At 40.1% G+C, this 17,666-nt stretch overlaps 1 protein-coding gene across 3 annotated transcripts in view; it reads left to right on the top strand.

The window, feature by feature from the left end:
• Positions 1–17,666, top strand: part of fsip1 (fibrous sheath interacting protein 1) — a 607,920-nt gene that overhangs the window by 463,075 nt on the left and 127,179 nt on the right. The window lies entirely within an intron of this gene.

Here is a 17,666-nt window from a genome sequence, read left to right as displayed (position 1 = left end):
ACCCTTTTAACAATGGGATAATTGGTAGTGCAATATCAAATTGTTCTTACAGATTTTACTAATGTCAAATTTTAAATATTTTTCTTACCTTTACTTTCTGTCCCTTTTTACTCTCTCTCAAACCAATCTTTCTTTCTCTTTCTTCATTTCTCTTTCTGAACCTGATTTGACTCTAATTAACCCTATTTCCTTCTCAATTGTCCTCTGTACCTTTCTTAGCCCTTGAATTGCATTGGTTGAGGAGATGCACTGTTAGTCCCACCATTCACTAAGAGTTCAACTGCCTTATTGTCCTCGCTACACCGTTAGCAACACACACTTCCAGTAAGATAAGGCACAAAAACTTTCAAGCTCACAGGTGCAGATGGCACATGCTGCAACGTGCCCTGTTCCAGCAAGATTTGACACATTGTACACATGTAAATTAAAGGCTAGTCATTGCTGAATATAGGAATAATCAAGGTCACTGATTTACTGTTTTCATGGAAAAATGAGTCCTGGAAATTAATCTTCAAAGCATGTTAAAAATTCAGAATGTCTCATAATAAAAATAAAATTTGTCAGCAGCCCTGATACCACTTTTGTTGCTAATTTACAGAACACCCCTATTGTTACAAAACAGTATATCGTTGAAATCACTCTGAACAATGTCACGGGAGATCTGCTGGTAATTAATTCAAAGCAGTATGTAAGCACATTTAGACATCACACTCCAGACATCGGAGTCCAACCCTTACACTTTGTTACAGCTGGAAAACAATCATAAAATTCCAAGTGCTTCTGAATGGCAACTTGAATCAGACAAGCACATGGCAATTGGCAATGGTGCCCGTCCAAGCAGCAATTAAACTACAACCTCAGGCTATGTTTGCTCAGAACAATTTGACTTTCTGCCCTTAAAAGCACAGTCTTAACAAATATAACCCCAACTTAGCAACAGAAAAATACATTGTTCATTATATGGTACAATACTGCTCTCACTAAAAATTTATTGGGAACAGTGTCACAGTGAACAACAATAAATCTTATTTATATCACGCCTTTAACATAATAAAACATCCCAAGGTGCTTCACAGGAGTGTTATAAAGCAAAATTTGACACTGAGCCACATAGGAGATGTTAGGGCAGATGGCCAAATGTTAGTCAAACAGCTAGGTTTAAGAAGCATCTTATAGGAGGAAAGAGAGGTGGAGAGATTTAAGGAGGGAATTTCAGAGGGCCTAGGCAACTGAAGGCACAGCCACCACTGGTGGAGCAATTAAAACCAGGATCAGAGGCCAGAATTGGATGAACAAGATATCATGGAGGATTGTGGGGCTGGAGAAGACTACAGAGGTCATGGAGAGATTTGAAAACAAGGATGAGAATTTTAAGGTTGGGATGTTGTTTGTACAGGGAGCCAATATATGCCAGTGAGCACAGTGGTGATGGGTGAACGGGACTTAGTATGAGTAAGGACACAGGCAGGAGAGTTTTTTGATGACGCCAAGTTTATGGAGGGCAGGATGTGGGAGGGCGAGCATGAGTGCACTGGAATAGTCAAATCTAGAGTTAACAGAGGCATGGATAAGGGTTTCAGCAGCAGATGAGCTGAGGTAGGACAGGGTTGGATGATACAGAGTTGCAAATAGGTGGTGTTAATGATGGTGCAGATATGTGTTGGAAGCTCACCTTAGGTTAAATATGACACCAAGGTTGCGAACTGTCTGATTCAGCTTCAGACAGTTGCCAGTGAAATGGATGGAGTTAGTAGCTAGGGAATTGAGTTTGTAGTGGGGACCAAAGACAATGGTCTTTCCAATATTTAATTGGAGGAAATTTCTGCTCATCCAGTACTGGATGTCAGACAAGCAGTCTGATCATTTAGCAACAGTGGAGGAGTTGAGAGAGGTGGTGGTGAGGTAGAGTTGGGTGTCATCAGCAGAGATGTGAAAACTAATATAAGCGCAAAATACTGCACATGCTGGAACTCTGAAATGAGAACAGAAAATGTTGGAAATACTCAGCAGGTCTGGCAGCATCTGTGTAGAGAGAAACAGAGCTAATGTTTCAGGTCTGTGACCCTTCATCAGAACATGACAGACATGTTTCACATTTCAGGAGCGTTGAAGAGGCCTTAGAAAGGCTATAGAGGAGGTTTACTAAGATGTTATCAGAGATGATGGTAGTCAGTTATGACGAGAGATTGAAAGGAGAACAGTCCTTTCTCCATGGAACACAGTAACTGAAGAAATTACCTAATAGAAGTTTTTAAGATGATGAGAGGTTTTGATAGAGTAGATAGAGAAAAAGTATTCCTTCTGGTGAGTGGGTCATAGATTTAAAATGATTGGCAAAGATCTAGAGGGAAGATGAGGAGAACTGTTTTCACTCAGAGTTGTTGGGTTTTGGAATGATGTACCTGATTCCTTAAATAATTTTAAAGGGAGTTGGACAGGTACTTGTAGATGAGCCTGCTACTGTGCTGCAAGTTTCTATGATTCGATGATACTAATTGACCTCATGAGTGTATCATCAGCTACAATACCCTGGTCTATTTGAACCACTTCCACATGAACAGAACTTGAACAATGAAGAGACAGGCCAGATAACAGTTAAACATCATAACCAATATACAGAATCCAGACTACCTCTGAGTAAAAATACGAGCAATCCACTTATAATTAAACATGTAAAGTTAGATCAATTAAATATAAAACTAGAAGTACAATTCTTACCTTGCCTTCTCTGGCTGCACCTAGATTACTTTACCCTATTTTAATCCACTCACTTGATGGGGAGTATTGAAGCCCTGCAAAAAGGGGAGGACCATGTAGTATAAGAGTCTGAAAGGATTAATGTTTGGGACAGTGAAAGTAGCACCTCCCACTGTGATGATGATGTAAGAGATCACGTGTGTAGCAGAATTGGGGGAGAAGCAAGAAGCATTGTGCGGAGTAAGAGCTGGACAGGCTTATGGAAAGTATATATAGTCCGTGCAAATATAATTAATGAATTACTGTTTAGATTTACAATGACTACAAGATCTCTATAAACGAAGTTCAACCTAGCATCTGACATACAAGCAACAATATACAACATGGTAGCAATGCTGAACACACCCAGAAGATTTTAAGAAGACTAACCTGGTACAGTAACGCCAAAAGACTGCAGATCTCATGGAGAGGCTGCAAAGAGCTCCAGAGCTGCTCCATAGATGATGAAAAGACTTTGGTGAGTCAGCTGTGCAAGCATTCAGGCTGCACCACAGATGCATGATGGTCTATGAGTAAAATCCAAGTCCAGTGATCGCAGGCATCAAGTCACAGAACCAAGTGAGGATCGGGGATCAGGTGAGCAACCTTTAGAAAAGGATAAAAACTTTGTCCAATGGCGCAATGTACAGGCAAAGCAGGAAAAAGCCGAATCCTCACAAAGGGTGGATCCAAAGTCGGCAGCTATTACCCGAGCAGACCGCGAAGGAAAAGCGCAGGAAAACTCCGAAAAGTGCGGAAAACCTCTGAAAAACATAGGAACACTTCAATAGCAAGAACGAACATTCATCAAAGAAAGAAAACTATCTACGGAGTTTAGGAAGTATATAGATCCAAAATATACGATGCCTGAAAGGTTTGAGAAGTTGGAAGGACTTAACCAGATTCAGAATTGGTCTCTGTCGAGGAGGAGATTTTTAAGATACAGAATAGCTTCCCAGCTGCACAGCAAGTCTGAAACGGAACAAGTTAACACTTTGCTGTACTCAATAGGTACAATTGCTGATGATGTAATCACAAGGCAGGTCATCAATGAGGCTTCCGATAAGTTTGATGATGTTTTACAGACGTTAGATAAATACTTTAATTTAATAAGTAATAAGATCTTAGAAAGGGCCAAGTTTAATAGAAGGGTCTAGAAACTGGGTGGATACATTCATTAATGATTTGTACAGACTGGCCTAAGGATGTGAGTATGGAGACCTGAAGACAGAATTGATAAGAGGCCGCATAGGGTGTGGGCATTGTGGATGAACTTTTGACTGTAATAAATCCTATAAAGGATGACCTCACCCTGGAGAAGATGAGACAGATTGTCAGACAGAGGTCCGTAGGCAGAACAGAGCGATCCTGAGAGAGGAAGAGAAACCTTGGGTCATAAAAACTCAGATGACCATACAGTTCCTGAAGTCCAGTACTGAAAATCAATCTCCAGACAAGAAGGTACACTCGGGGGTGGGTGGTGGAGAGGGGGGGTAGTGGGGTGGGAAATGGGCAAGACGTGATGAAACCCTGCCAGCACTGTGGCACCAAAAAGATCCACAGGTGCAAACAGTGTCCAGCAAATAAAACGGAATCCTTTAACTGTGAGAAGGTGGGCAATTTTGGAAAAATGTGTCAAAGCAAGACCTCTACTTACAAAGATTCCAAACAAAAGGTCTTCCCGCAAAGAATAGTCAATGCAGTGGAACAAGCTCCATTGAAGAATAAATCAAGAATTTTCCTTGGAGAGATCAATGACCCTAACCATGCATTCTGGACAGCAGATATTTATGTCAATGGACAAAATACCAATTTTAAATTAGACACTGGAGTAAGCATCACAGTTTTGTCAGAGAACGAACCGTGGCTATCAACACATTGCTTGCAACAACAGCTGCTCAGTTACTTGGTCCAGCAGGGATTGAATTGAAAAATCAAGGGAAAGCTACAGGCAACACTGTAGTACAAGGGAAAGCAGATATTGGAAACACTGTATGTTTTACAGAATCAAGAATTTTCTCTTTTGAGCAGAAGAGCATGTTTAGATCTTCATCTTATCAAAACAATGGATGAGATCAAACAACAAGAATCTAAAAGCCACTTTCAAGCAGACTTTCCAAAACTATTTTTGGGTCTAGGAAGACTGATGACTAAATACAGCATTACATTGAGAGAAGATGCTAAAATGATTTTGTATCTTTATGCCTAGCAAGATGCCACAACCATTGCTGAAGCAAGTCCAAATACAGCTAGAAGAAATGATCAGGACGGGAGTCATTTCTCCTGTCATGAAACCAACAGAGTGGTGTTCGGGAATGGTTTCAGTTCCTAAACCAAATGGTACTCTTCGTGTTTGTGTAGACCTAACTCAGCATAATAAGGCTGTCGCAAGGGAAATTCATCTAATGTCCTCAGTAGACTAAAGCTTGGCAGAGCTATCCAAAAGTGTTATGCTTGCAAAATTCAACGCGAATAGTGGCTATTGGCAAGTTCCATTGGACGAGAAGGCAAGATTACTGACAACCTCCATTACTCCATTTGGAAGATTTTGTTTTAATCATTTACCATTCAGTATGACATCTGCACCTGAAATATTCCAAAGGACTATGTCAACCATTTTACCGGGCCTTAAAGGAGTAATATGCCATGTGGACGCCATCTTAGTCCATGGTGAATCCATCAAAGAACATCATCTGAGGGTTAGAGAAGTTTTGACTCATTTACAGGAAGAAGGCCTGACACCTAATGAAAAGTGTGAATGCTCAAGAACGTCTGTTCATTTCTTAGGACACATTGTTCGTAGCAAGGGCAGAATGGCAGACCTGCAAAAGGCGAGAGCCATTAGTGAATTCCCAATTCTTATTTCTGTCCAAGATCTTCAACGATTCCTTGGAATGGTTTATCAGTTGGCAAAATTTTTGCCCAATCTAGCGCAAGTTACTGATCCCTTAAGACAACTCTTAAAGAAAGATTAAGTATGGTGTTGAAATACACAGCAAGAACAGGCATTTCGAAGGATCAAGGAAATGCTGGTTTTGCCAGAGATCTTAGCACATTATAACCCTTCACTTCCAACCACAGTTGTAGCAGATTTCTCATCTACAGGGCTATGGGCAGTCCTTTTTCAAGAACAGTCAGATGGATGTGGAACACTGATCTACTATGCATCACGGAGACTGTCTGAGACTGAGGCAAAGTACAGGAGATCTTCGCAAGCATGGCATTCCTGACCAAGTTAAAACAGATACCGGATACTACAAACCTCAATGAAGGCCATGCAAGTCAAGAAACAAGAGTTCAGAGAAAGATTACTGATCTTCCGAGTCCAGCAAGAACATGATCAGGGAGAGTCGTGAAGCCTCCTGACAGATTGAATCAGTGATGTCAGAGACTTGCGGGGGAGATGTAGTATAAGGGTCTGAAAGGGTTAATGTTTGGGACAGTGAGAGTAACACCTCCCACTGTGATGATGATGTAAGAGATTACATGTGTAACGGGTTTGGCGAGAAGCAAGAAATATCATAGAGTTAGAGCTAGACAGGCTAATAGAAAGTGTGTACAGTCCATGTAAATAGAATAAATTAGTTACTGTTTAGATTTAGGACTCCGAAATCTCTGTAAATTAAGCTCGACCTAGCATCTGAAATGATAGCAACAATATACAACAGGCCACTTGATTGATATCAGGATAGACGTAGAAAGCTAGAGGTTTTCTATTCTGGAAAAGCATAGTCTTCAAGGGGATATGATTAATATCTTTAACAGAATGAAGGGATTAGATACTGTTCAAGAGGACAGGTTATTGAGCCTGATAGGCAATGGAGGACTAGAGGGCATTGGTACAAGTAACAAAAACATAGAATTTGATTTGATGCCAGGACTTAGTTCTTTTCACAGAGAGTTGTTGACTGCTGGAATATGTTCCCAGTACATATGGTGAATGTGCATTTATTGCATGCTTTCAAAAGGGAACCTGCCGAGTTCCTGGGAGTGATGAACATCTTGAGTTATAGAAGATAAGTGGGCAGCTTGGATGAGTGATAACTATTGCTACAGACTCCTGGAATGTTTTTAATTGCCTTTGTGAGGTGGTGGAGAATAATTTCTCAGTCGTTTCCTAAATTGATCCTGTGCTTTTTTGCTTTTCGCAGTAGATTTTGCAGGTAAGGGGTTGAAGGATTTGATGGTGCTTCTACATTGCACCAAGTCAGGATGGGATAGCTTGTTTTTTTCCTGTTCTTCTTTGTATATTCAGATGTTCATAATTTAGTAATATCCAAGATGCTACTTCATTTGTACATCTGAACGTTTGTATCAAACAGGGAAACTAGGCGTGGACAATAAGTGGCAGCCTTGCCAGTGACGGTCACACCTGCAGAATGAATCATAATTTTTTAATACTTATAGCTGGCTATTCTCAACTTATTTTATGAGAATTGCTGATGTGGCACTGTTCTAGAATGAGCAGGTGTAAATCAAATTAATATGCTAATAATTTAATTCTCACAGAGTTGCCTGAAAAGTTTATGCAAAAGTTTCTATAAAATCCTCTAAATAAACTGCACAATGTAACTATGCTGTAAAGGTGGCTTTTAAGATTTCAGTTGAAAGTACTGTTGGTTTTGAGAGATGCTTTGCAATTTAAAAAAGAAAATCATTTACCCACCACTCTCCTGGGGTTAAATCCATGGAAAAACTGGAGCTATAATAAGTGTGCACTAATCGAGTTCTTTTTAACTTTCTAGTTAAATTATTTACAGTGGAGTATGCATTAGTGTTGGAAAACAAATATATGCTTAAAATACACTTTAAAATATCAGTTGAGTGTGGTGGTTTTAAGTAAATACTCTTACCTTTCACTTTTTGGGATTTGTTAAATTATTGACTTGATCCTAGGCAACCCTAGACTCACGTAGTTATGATACCATCTATATAAGCCTCACACAATCCATCACACAATGTTACTTCTGCACAAGTCATCGGGAATGTACGAGGCTTACGCCATAGTCTTAACTCTTTATTGTTGGGAGCATTGTGAGCTAGGAACATAGTTATTATTCTCAGAATGAATATAACTGCAGGTATCAGGTTGGCAGTGAGATCAGGAAGTAAGTAATTTACTGCTGTCTCTTCATTTAATGTCAGCATGAATCTGGGAGTTGGATTTGAGCTGGGCATCTTTACCCCGGACAAATAGGGTGTGAGACTCCAGGGGAGGAAAATTCTTCTTATCTGACATCAGTCTGAGGTATTGTACAGAGTGCTTAGCAAAAAAAAAAATGGCAATTTTCCAACTAGCCAATAGCAGTGTAACTTTAACATCTCTTATTAACAGATTCAAGTGTAAGTTGTGTGTGGATGATTCACTCAAAGGATTTTATGGTATCTGTCAAAAAAAACTTCAGACAGTTTAAACATTAATTAGTATTAGTTTGGTTCAGAAGAACTGAAATTCCTCTGAGAGTCTGGGAAACTATAGTGTTGTGTAAATTTAATCTCCGCAGATTTATTGTAGTTTTGAACCAATGTTGTTAGCTTTCCAAGCATATGAATTGCTAGGGCCATTGACTAACTCTATTGGCAAGTATAAAGCATATGAAAGAGGTACAGTGGTCCTGACTATTTAGAACAGCAAGCTATAAACTGGGGAGGATTATAACTTGAGAAAACAGTTAATTAAGGTATACCAAATACAGCATAAAACATTCTGAAGTTTTGTTAACTATTTCAATACCTGGTTGTTTGTTTTACAAGGTAAGCTGTACCTAACATTGCTTGTGCTACTGAAAGGCATTGCACCATTCTGGTTATCTGGATTATGAAGAAAATATAGTCAAACTTTACCTGAGTAAAAGTTCTGAGCGCGTATGATCTTAACACTAAATGTTGCTGATAAGAAAATGTCAATTTTTAAAAATAATTACTGCACTTTTAAAGAATATTCTTAATTTCATGAAAGGATTAATAGTATTTTATTTGTGGCTATTGTTATGAACAATGGACTTTGTAGCATGATTATGTTTTTAAAAACGGTGATTTTTAATGTAGTGTAAGATGGACTCGGAGAAGTCATGTGACTGCACATTACTTCTGCTTAAATACAAGACAGGAATCTTGGTTACCAGAGCAACAAAGAACCCAGATCAAAGATCCTTTTGAAAAACAGAAGGCAAGGTTGTAACACCTGAAGAACAATGGATTTTACCCTCCCGGACTTTCAGATCGTAAACAAGGAGTCAGTGACTCTGAAAATGTAAATATGAATTGCAATTGCTAACACCTGGAAACAAAGAAAAGCCTCAGTGGCTCTGCTGTAGGTGGGCTCTGCATATTGGAAAAAGAAAATGATTATTGACCTTTTGATTCTGGATAAGTTCTGCAGGCTGCAAGGAAGACAACAACCAGCGGTAGCAGCCTCGAGAGAGAGAGAGAGGAACACCTGCTCTCAGAACACTGATTCAGCAAAACGCTGTGAAGACTTGAACCTAATTTGAAAGTTGAGGTTTGTGGAGAAGGAAAAGACCAACAGGATAACCAGAGATCGCCTTATTCATGGAAGTCCAGATCAAAAATTCTCGGGAACTGAGCAAAGAGGACATTAACTATGAGAAAGTCTGGGAGATCCAACCCATTGCAACTGGGAGGAGTTTGGGACTTTTGGCTGTAAAGACTGTGCTTCAAGGATGACTGTGTAACCTATAAATGTGGAGTGAGGTTTCCAAGTGTTTTAATAAGGAAAGAAAATACCTTTCTCTGTAATTTGTAGTATTAGCTACTTGCAAAGTGCTGCTTAATTAATGGTGATTTTTAGTTTTCTTTTATTCGTTCATGGAACGTGGGCATTTCTGGCTAGGCCAGCAGTTATTTCCCATCCCTAATTGCCCTTGAGAAGGCAGTGGTGAGCTGTCTTCTTGATCCGCTGCAGTCCTTAACGTGCTGTTAGGAAGGAAGTTCCAGGAATTTGACCCAGCGACAGTGAAGGAACGGTGATATAATTCCAAGTCAGGATGGTGTGCAGCTTGCAGGTGATGGTGTTCCCATGCATCTGCTGCCCTTGTCCTTCTAGGTGGTAGAGGCCGTGGGTTTGGAAGGTGCTGTCGAAGGAGTCTTGGTGAGTCGCTGCTGTGCATCTTGTAAATGGTACATAATGCTGCCACTGTGGGTCGGTGGTGAAGGGAGTGAATGTTTAAGGTGGTGGATGGGGTGCCAATCAAGCAGGCTGCTTTGTCTTGGATGGTGTCGAGCTTCTTGAGTGTTGTAGGAGCTGCACTCATCCAGACAAGTGCAGAGTATTCCATCACACTCCTGACTTGTGCCTTGTAAATAGTGGACAGGCATTGAGGAGTCAGGAGGTGAGTTACTCGCCGCAGAATTTGCAGCCTGTGACCTGCTGTTGTAGCCACAGTATTTATCTGGCTGGTCTAGTTCAGTTTCTGGTCAATGGTAACCCCAGGATGTTGATAGTGGGGGATTCAGCGATGGTAATGCCATTGAACATTAAAGGGAGATAGTTAGATTCTCTCTTGTTTAAGATGGTCATTGCCTGGCACTTGAGTGGCGTAAATATTACCTGCCACTTATCAGCCCAAGCCTGGATGTTGTCCAGGTCTTACTGCATCTGGACACGGGCTGCTTCATTTCCTGAGAAGTCACAAATGGTGCTGAACATTGTGCAATCATCAACGAACATCCCTACTTCTGACCTTATACAGGGAAGGTCATTGATGAAGCAACTGAAGATGGTTGGGCCTAGGACAGTACCCTGAGGAACTCCTGCAATGATTTTTTTTTTATTCATTCAGGGATGTGGGCGTCGCTGGCTAGCCAGCATTTATTGCCCATCCCTAATTGCCCTTGAGAAGGTGGTGGTGAGCTGCCTTCTTGAACCGCTGCAGTTCATTTGGGGTAGGTACACCCACAGTGCTGTTAGGAAGGGAGTTCCAGGATTTTGACCCAGCAACAGTGAAGGAACAGCATTATAGTTCCAAGTCAGGATGGTGTGTGGGATGTTGTCCTGGGACTGAGATGAGTATAGTTATAATAAAAGTCTTAAAACCTGAAATCTTGTGTAATTCGTTAAATTGGTCTGGGGAGTTCATAACTCATGTTTTAACATAACAGCCTCACTGAGGACCTATCACTGTCTTTAGGTAAGTATGAAATAAGAGTGGGCCGACAGATAGGAGGTGATGTGATTTAAAATAATGAAGATAATTGAGAGAGTAGATTACAATGAATCTTCTTACTAATAGGTGAATCCAGAATAAGATAACAGAATCTTCAATTTAAAACTAAGCTGGTAAGAAATTAATCCCAAAAATTGTCATCACACAAAAGATTTAGTGTGTGGAATGCACTCCCCCCACAGCAACCCCCCCCCCCCCCCCCACCTCGCAAAAGAAAGTCACAGAAGCAGTATGAGTTGAGGTCTTTCAAAGAAGGTTATATATTTGGAAGACGAAAGTGTTAAGGGACCTGAGAAATGTTGAGAAATTTACATTAAAATATATGAAGTTGCCAAGGATAACAAAACGGCAGAACAGGCAATATGGGCCAAATGGTTTACTCCAGTTCCTAAGTTCACCTGCATATTTCTTTCAGAAATTGCAGAACAGTAAAGATTTTGCTACACCATCTCCTCTGGGAACAACTGTCAGTATTTGTTCAGACACTGCTTTTGGTACTACAATCAGCTTCTATTTTCACTAGCCATAAGGTAATATGCCTTTGAAAACCCTCAGACTAAATAAGTATTCTATTTTAGCCATTAGACTTGAGCAAAGTAATTTTATATTGGAGTCTCTACAGACTTGGATATGAGAATAATAAGTGCTAAAGTGGAAGCTCTGAAAATAAAGGAAAACAAAAGCTACATTAGGGTGACATCACTTCCTCCATTACGGGTTGGATTGTCCACTGAAGCAAGGTACATCTACCCTGAGGTTTCTGACACAGTTTTAGATGATTTTCTTAGCTTCCTTAAAGGCATCACAAGGCTCAAATTTCACTTTTTTTTTAAGAGTCCTGTGGATGGGAAGAACGTTTGATCTAATTGGACAAAATATTTGCACATGTCCGATTAGTTATGCGCAAGGAAGTGAAAATGCCCTCTTCACCACACTAGGGATTATCTAAAATGTAGGTAAGAAAAGGGTACTTCATGTAAGCCAGTTCAGCAACTACCCAATGACCTCCATTTTATTTGAAAAGAGACAACACGTTTGCTGAGCTGACAGCCTCAACTGCCTGAAGCCATGCCTGCTTGGTGAGGCTAGTTGAGTTCCTCCTGCTGTCCTCAGGGAAGAGGACTTCTCTCCGTGCCCTCACTGCTCGAATCATCACCTCCAGGGACTGGTCTGTGAACTGCCGGGCAGCCTTTTCTCATCTTCCATCTGTGCCACAGGTCATTCCCCTACACACTGGATTGTTTCCTGCAAACATTGCTGCCACCCTGCTGGAGTCCCTTTAAGTAGAGATCCTTCATTGTTGCTTTAGTCACGTTATTCCGCCCGCCCGCCCTGATTGTTCAGGGAACCTGGATGTGAGATGATAATTAGTTTGCTCTGGGAAAGAGCAATAGAAAGGTGCACAAATCAACGAGTCATGTTCCCAACACAAAAATTTTCCCACTGTTCTGGCAGGGACTAAGGTGAGACGATTCAACCCATATTTCTTGGTTTATACTCTGCATGGCTCAGTAAGTATTCTTCAATCTGATTTTTGAAGACAAGCTGTTGCTTGCCCTGTTCACAAAGGTCCCAGGCCTGCTACAGAGGATGCCATGCTGAAAAGGCTGTCTAATTACCATAAGTTGCTGCACAAAAGCACATAGAAACCACACCATTATTCCTCGTGCAAATTCTTGGCCAGTATCTCAGCTGTGGTTTTGCTGTCTTTTTCACAACTTAGTTATTACACTAGTATTAAACATGCAGTTTTTACACTGCTGGAACAGAGCCAAACCCTTCTGTTTGTTGACTAGAATTCAATTTTTTTATTAAGTGTATGTGTTGAAACAGACTGCTCGTCACTTTTGAGGATACAGTCATCATAAGTTTTACACTTTAATTATTTCTAATTACTAGTATGTATTTTACTATGGAAAGTGCAAACCCGCTTCAACATCAACTATCACGAAAATCTGAACTTCAGAATAGTACATAGCAATTTTTAAAATTTGTTCCTGGGATGACATTGGCATGCATTGTCCAGACCTTATTTCCTTGAGCAGGTGATGGGTTGTCTTCTTGATCTGCTGCTGCAGGTTTTTACAACTGAGTGCATTTCTTAATACCTTAGAGGATATTTAAAGCCAACTGTGTTGTACCGATGAGAGACAATCCAGAAACTTTGATATTTTCCCTGATGCTGGCTTATAAACTAACAACTGTATTGAATTCAGTTTCACCAGTTGTCATGCTGGAATTAGTAGCTAGTCCAGTACCATAACATCAAAATCCCTGAACTGCTGTGCCCAGAAGAAATGAAAATGAAGCTGGTAAGTTGTCACATGAATAAGATGTATTACTGAACAGGACAGATCAACTGATCCAGACCTGCATTTTGTTTCCTTTTTTTCCTCATTGAATGCCACTTAGACAGAGTACTGGAGTGCTACATGTACTTGTGGAAACACAATCTAGAAATCACGAGAGAAGGGAACAAAATGGGAGAAAAGTAGGAAGAATTCTAGATCTTTTTCAGTGTGCCGAAGCTCTGAGTGTGTCTGTTCTGCTGAGTGATATGTCTCATTCACAGCTATCAACTGTACAAGATAACTTGACGTTGTGGGGTAAACAGGTAATGTTTCATACATTATTTAGCTTCTTTAGTAGAGTAAATTTGTATTTAATTTTTATTAGCACAGGTACTTGAGAAAAAGAGATCTTGGTAATATGGAACAAAGACGTTACATCTGAACAGGAAGTCTAATAAGGAGTCAGCATATTCTTGCCTTTCCCATTAGTATAGTGTTTTTTCAATAAATATGAGAACTACCCATGTGTTTCATCAAGTATGAGACATATCTACCACTATACTGTGATAATTTCATTGCAGCAATTTCTTCCTAAAATTGTTGAAATATTTGCTGATTTCATCTTAGAATCCAGTGTAAAAATATGTTATCTAGTCTGTGCCGATGTTGCTGATAAAGTAATATGATTAAAAAACAACTTTAAAATTGACAGTAGTTCACAGGGCAAAGTTGCCTAGGTTTCTTTGTTGGTTATGCTCACCAGCTGCCCTATGTGGAATGAAAGCTGGCCGTCAGCCCAGATATCAGCAGCGTTGACAGAGTTTAACTGCTACTGGCAGCTGGATGGCAGGGCAATTAGGGAAATGTATTGGCCAATGTTTACCATTGTACAGTAGAAAGCTTAACACTGATTTTTTTTTATGCATTCGTGGGATGTGGGTGTCACTGGCTAGGCCAGCATTTATTGCCTCTTTCTAATTGCCTTTGAGAACATAACGAACATACAAATTAGGAGCAGGAGTAGGTGGTGGTGGTGAGCTGACTTCTTGAACCGCTGTAGTCCTTTGGATGTAGGTACATCAATAGTACTATTAGGAAGGGAGTTCTGATGCTTTTAGTTTTACATTACAGGGTTAGTAATATTGTAAAGTTTAGTCTCACTTTAATTAATATTGATTTGGGCTTAATCATTCTAATTTTGTCACCTTTGAAAAATGTCTGATAATTACCAAGAATTTCATAGAAACCTACAAAATTCTAACAGGACTGGCCAAACTAGATGCAGGAAGGATGTTCCCAATGGCAGGGGAGTCCAGGACCAGGGGTCGCAGTCTAAGGATAAGGGGTAAGCCATTTAGGACTGAGATGAGGAGGGATTTCTTCACTGAGAGAGTGGTGAACCTGTGGAATTCTCTACCACAGAAAGCAGTTGAGGCCAAATCATTAAATATATTCAAGAAAGAGTTAGATATAGTTCTTAGGGCTAATGGGATCAAGGGATACGGGGAGAAAGCAGGAACAGGTTACTGAGTTTGGATATCAGCCATGATCGTATTGAATGGTGGAGCAGGCGCGAAGGGCCGAATGGCCTACTGCTGCTCCTATTTTTCTATGTGAGTCAGACACTTCATTCTGCTTATGGTTTGCAGTGGTACAATGTGAGCCATTGTTATAATTTTGGATCTTTATACAACCGGTTTCTCGTGATTGCCTAACAGCAATTCCCATAAGCGTACTTTGTCGTTTACAAACCAAAGTTGTACCTTTTCTGTAATCTGTCTGCTCAGATGTGTGTACCCCGAGGATTAACAATCATGCTGCTTGTAGGGGCTCATATTAACTTTTATCACAGATGAGAAACAGGCTGTAGTAAATCGGCCACCCATTTACACCTGGCCCAACTTTCTTTTTCTTTGATTTCAATGGCAAAGTAATTCAGGCAGGGTGTAAAACAGATTGTCAATTTGCTTTCAAAATTTCCCCCATAGTGATCTGTTTACTAGATTAAACATGGAATGGCAGATATGAAGCTCTGACCCAGATTTCGAGGAAACTAACACTGCATACTTATTTATTATTATTAAATAGGCACTTGGTGAGGGGTTGGGAATAAATTTCCACAAGGGTTTCTCCTGCTCATCCTCCATAACTTTGGTGGAATAGCCACGGAAACCCTGGAAGAAGACACCACTTTCTTGGGGTTTCCATGGCTCTTCTGCTGCATTACAGTGGACGAATTGGAGAATCCTTGTGGTAACTCACCCCCTATTAAAGCACAGAAGTTAGACAAATACTCAAAGTACAATATTTAGATGTACAGCAAAGAAAGTCCACAACAGTGAGTTATTCTTTGCAAGAACCTTTTAAGCTGGGGCTTTTGCTGGGAACTTTGGTTCTAAAAACAAAGTATTGCTTGCAGGCATGGCAAATTCAAACCATTCATCTTCTCATGTGGCTTTCGGTATTAGGGTGTCATTATGCAATTTAATGCATCGTAACTGACACGGAGGGAAGGAAATAGAGTAATTTATCTGACATAATACTGGAATTCTATAGAACTACTAAACTTTAACCAAATCCAGCTTTCAATGGTGGGGGTGTGGTTGGGTATGGGGAAATGCTGCCCATTATTTATTGCAAAATTATACACATATGAAAATAACCATTTAAGGATTCCTTATAACTATTGGAAATCTTCCATCCCTAATTCTTTTGAAGTAGAATTTTCAGACAGAATAATTGATATTGCATACAAATATAAAATGGAAAATACAAGTAACTACTTTATGTGGAGCCTAACAAAATTCATACAATTCAATAAGAGCATTACACAAACTTGCTCACAGAGAGGTATTCACCATTAATAATTCCATCAATTAATCAGTGCAAAAAAGCACAATAATCTTTTGACAAAAACTGTTCTTTAGTTAAATGGAACACAAAATAAGCAAGTGCACACATTTGCATCATCGTTTACAACACACAGTGATGTTCAACTTTTGTATGGCAACTCTGAGAGAAGATCTGTTTTAAAGCAGTTGTGATACTGCAGGGGTATCTGGAAATATTTTGTTACAAAAGGGATTTATAACTGCAATAAAAACAAAAATGCTGGAAATACTGAGCAGATCAGGCAGCATCTGTGGATAACGAAATGCAGTTAATGCTTCTGGCTGATGACCTTTCATCAGACCTGAAAACATTAGAGAGATAACAGGTTTTAGCAAGCACAGAGGCAGAGAGTGGGGACGGGGGGATGTTGGCGGAGGAGGAGGGAAAGAAAGAACAAAAGACAAGGTCTGTGATGAGGTGGAAGGCAGAAGTAATAAATCACAAAAGGAGTAGGATACAAGGCAAAAGGAGATCGCAATGGGACAGTAAAGAAACAAAAGATGGGTCTAGAGAAATAAAAGCAAAATACTGAAATAAAAACAAAGTGTTGAAAATAGCAGGTCTGGCAGCATCTGTGGATAGAGAAACAGAGTTAACATTTCAGGTCGATAACCTTTCATCAGAATTCAAGATGATGGGTCTAGAGAAGCTGTAAATGAGAATAGCACAATCATTACCAACAGCTGCTGACTGAAAAATGCAAATTGTGGTTATGATCTGAAATTGTTGAACTCAATGTCGAGTCCGAAAGCCTGTAAAGTGCCCAATTGAAAGCTGAGGTGCCATTCCTCAAGCTTACATCGAACGCCAGAGGAACAGTATAGGAGGTCAAGGACAGAGAATCCACAGTGGGAGTGGGGCAGAGAATTAAAATAACAGGCAACTGGAAACTCGGGGTCATGATTGTAGGCTGAATAGACGGCTTTCCAAAGTAGTCACTCAATTTGTTTGGTCTCCACAGTGTAGAGGAGTCTGCATCGTGAGCAGCAAATACAGTATATTAAATTAAAAGAAGGACAAGTAAGTTCCTGCTTCACCTGGAGGGAGTGTTTGGGGCCCTGGATGGTTGGAAAGAAGGAAGTAAAAAGACAGGTGTTGCATTTCCTGTGCTTGTATGGGGAGGTGCCATGGGGAGGGGAGAGGGTGTTGATGGTGATTGAGAATTGGACCAGGGTGTTGCAGACAGCGATATATTTTCAAAATGCAAGGTTCCTTATGACTTTTTCAGAGAATGAATAAAATGTGAAAATATTTGACATTGCAGGTGTTTTAGAAAAAAAGAGTTCCTTGCATCTTGCACCACTTAGCCTTATTTGAACTACTGCCAATATAAAGACAATTCTGTGAGTGAAGGATCTGTAGGATAAAGAGTCAGTGGGCAGTGAAATAGTAAAACCTCGTTTTACGTCGTGTTCAGATACAGCCCATACCGATTGGATGAAAGCTTCTTTGCTGGTTGCAGATGTCCCAATTAAACAAATTAGATCAGTTTCAAGCCAACCACAAGCAAATCCAAGTCTACAGATGTAAATAAACACTATCAGTAAGGTCACAAGGGATG

The sequence above is a fragment of the Heterodontus francisci genome, chromosome 9 (genome assembly GCF_036365525.1).
Source record: "Heterodontus francisci isolate sHetFra1 chromosome 9, sHetFra1.hap1, whole genome shotgun sequence".
NCBI lineage: Eukaryota > Metazoa > Chordata > Chondrichthyes > Heterodontiformes > Heterodontidae > Heterodontus > Heterodontus francisci.
This window is presented reverse-complemented; position numbering and strand designations above follow the sequence as displayed.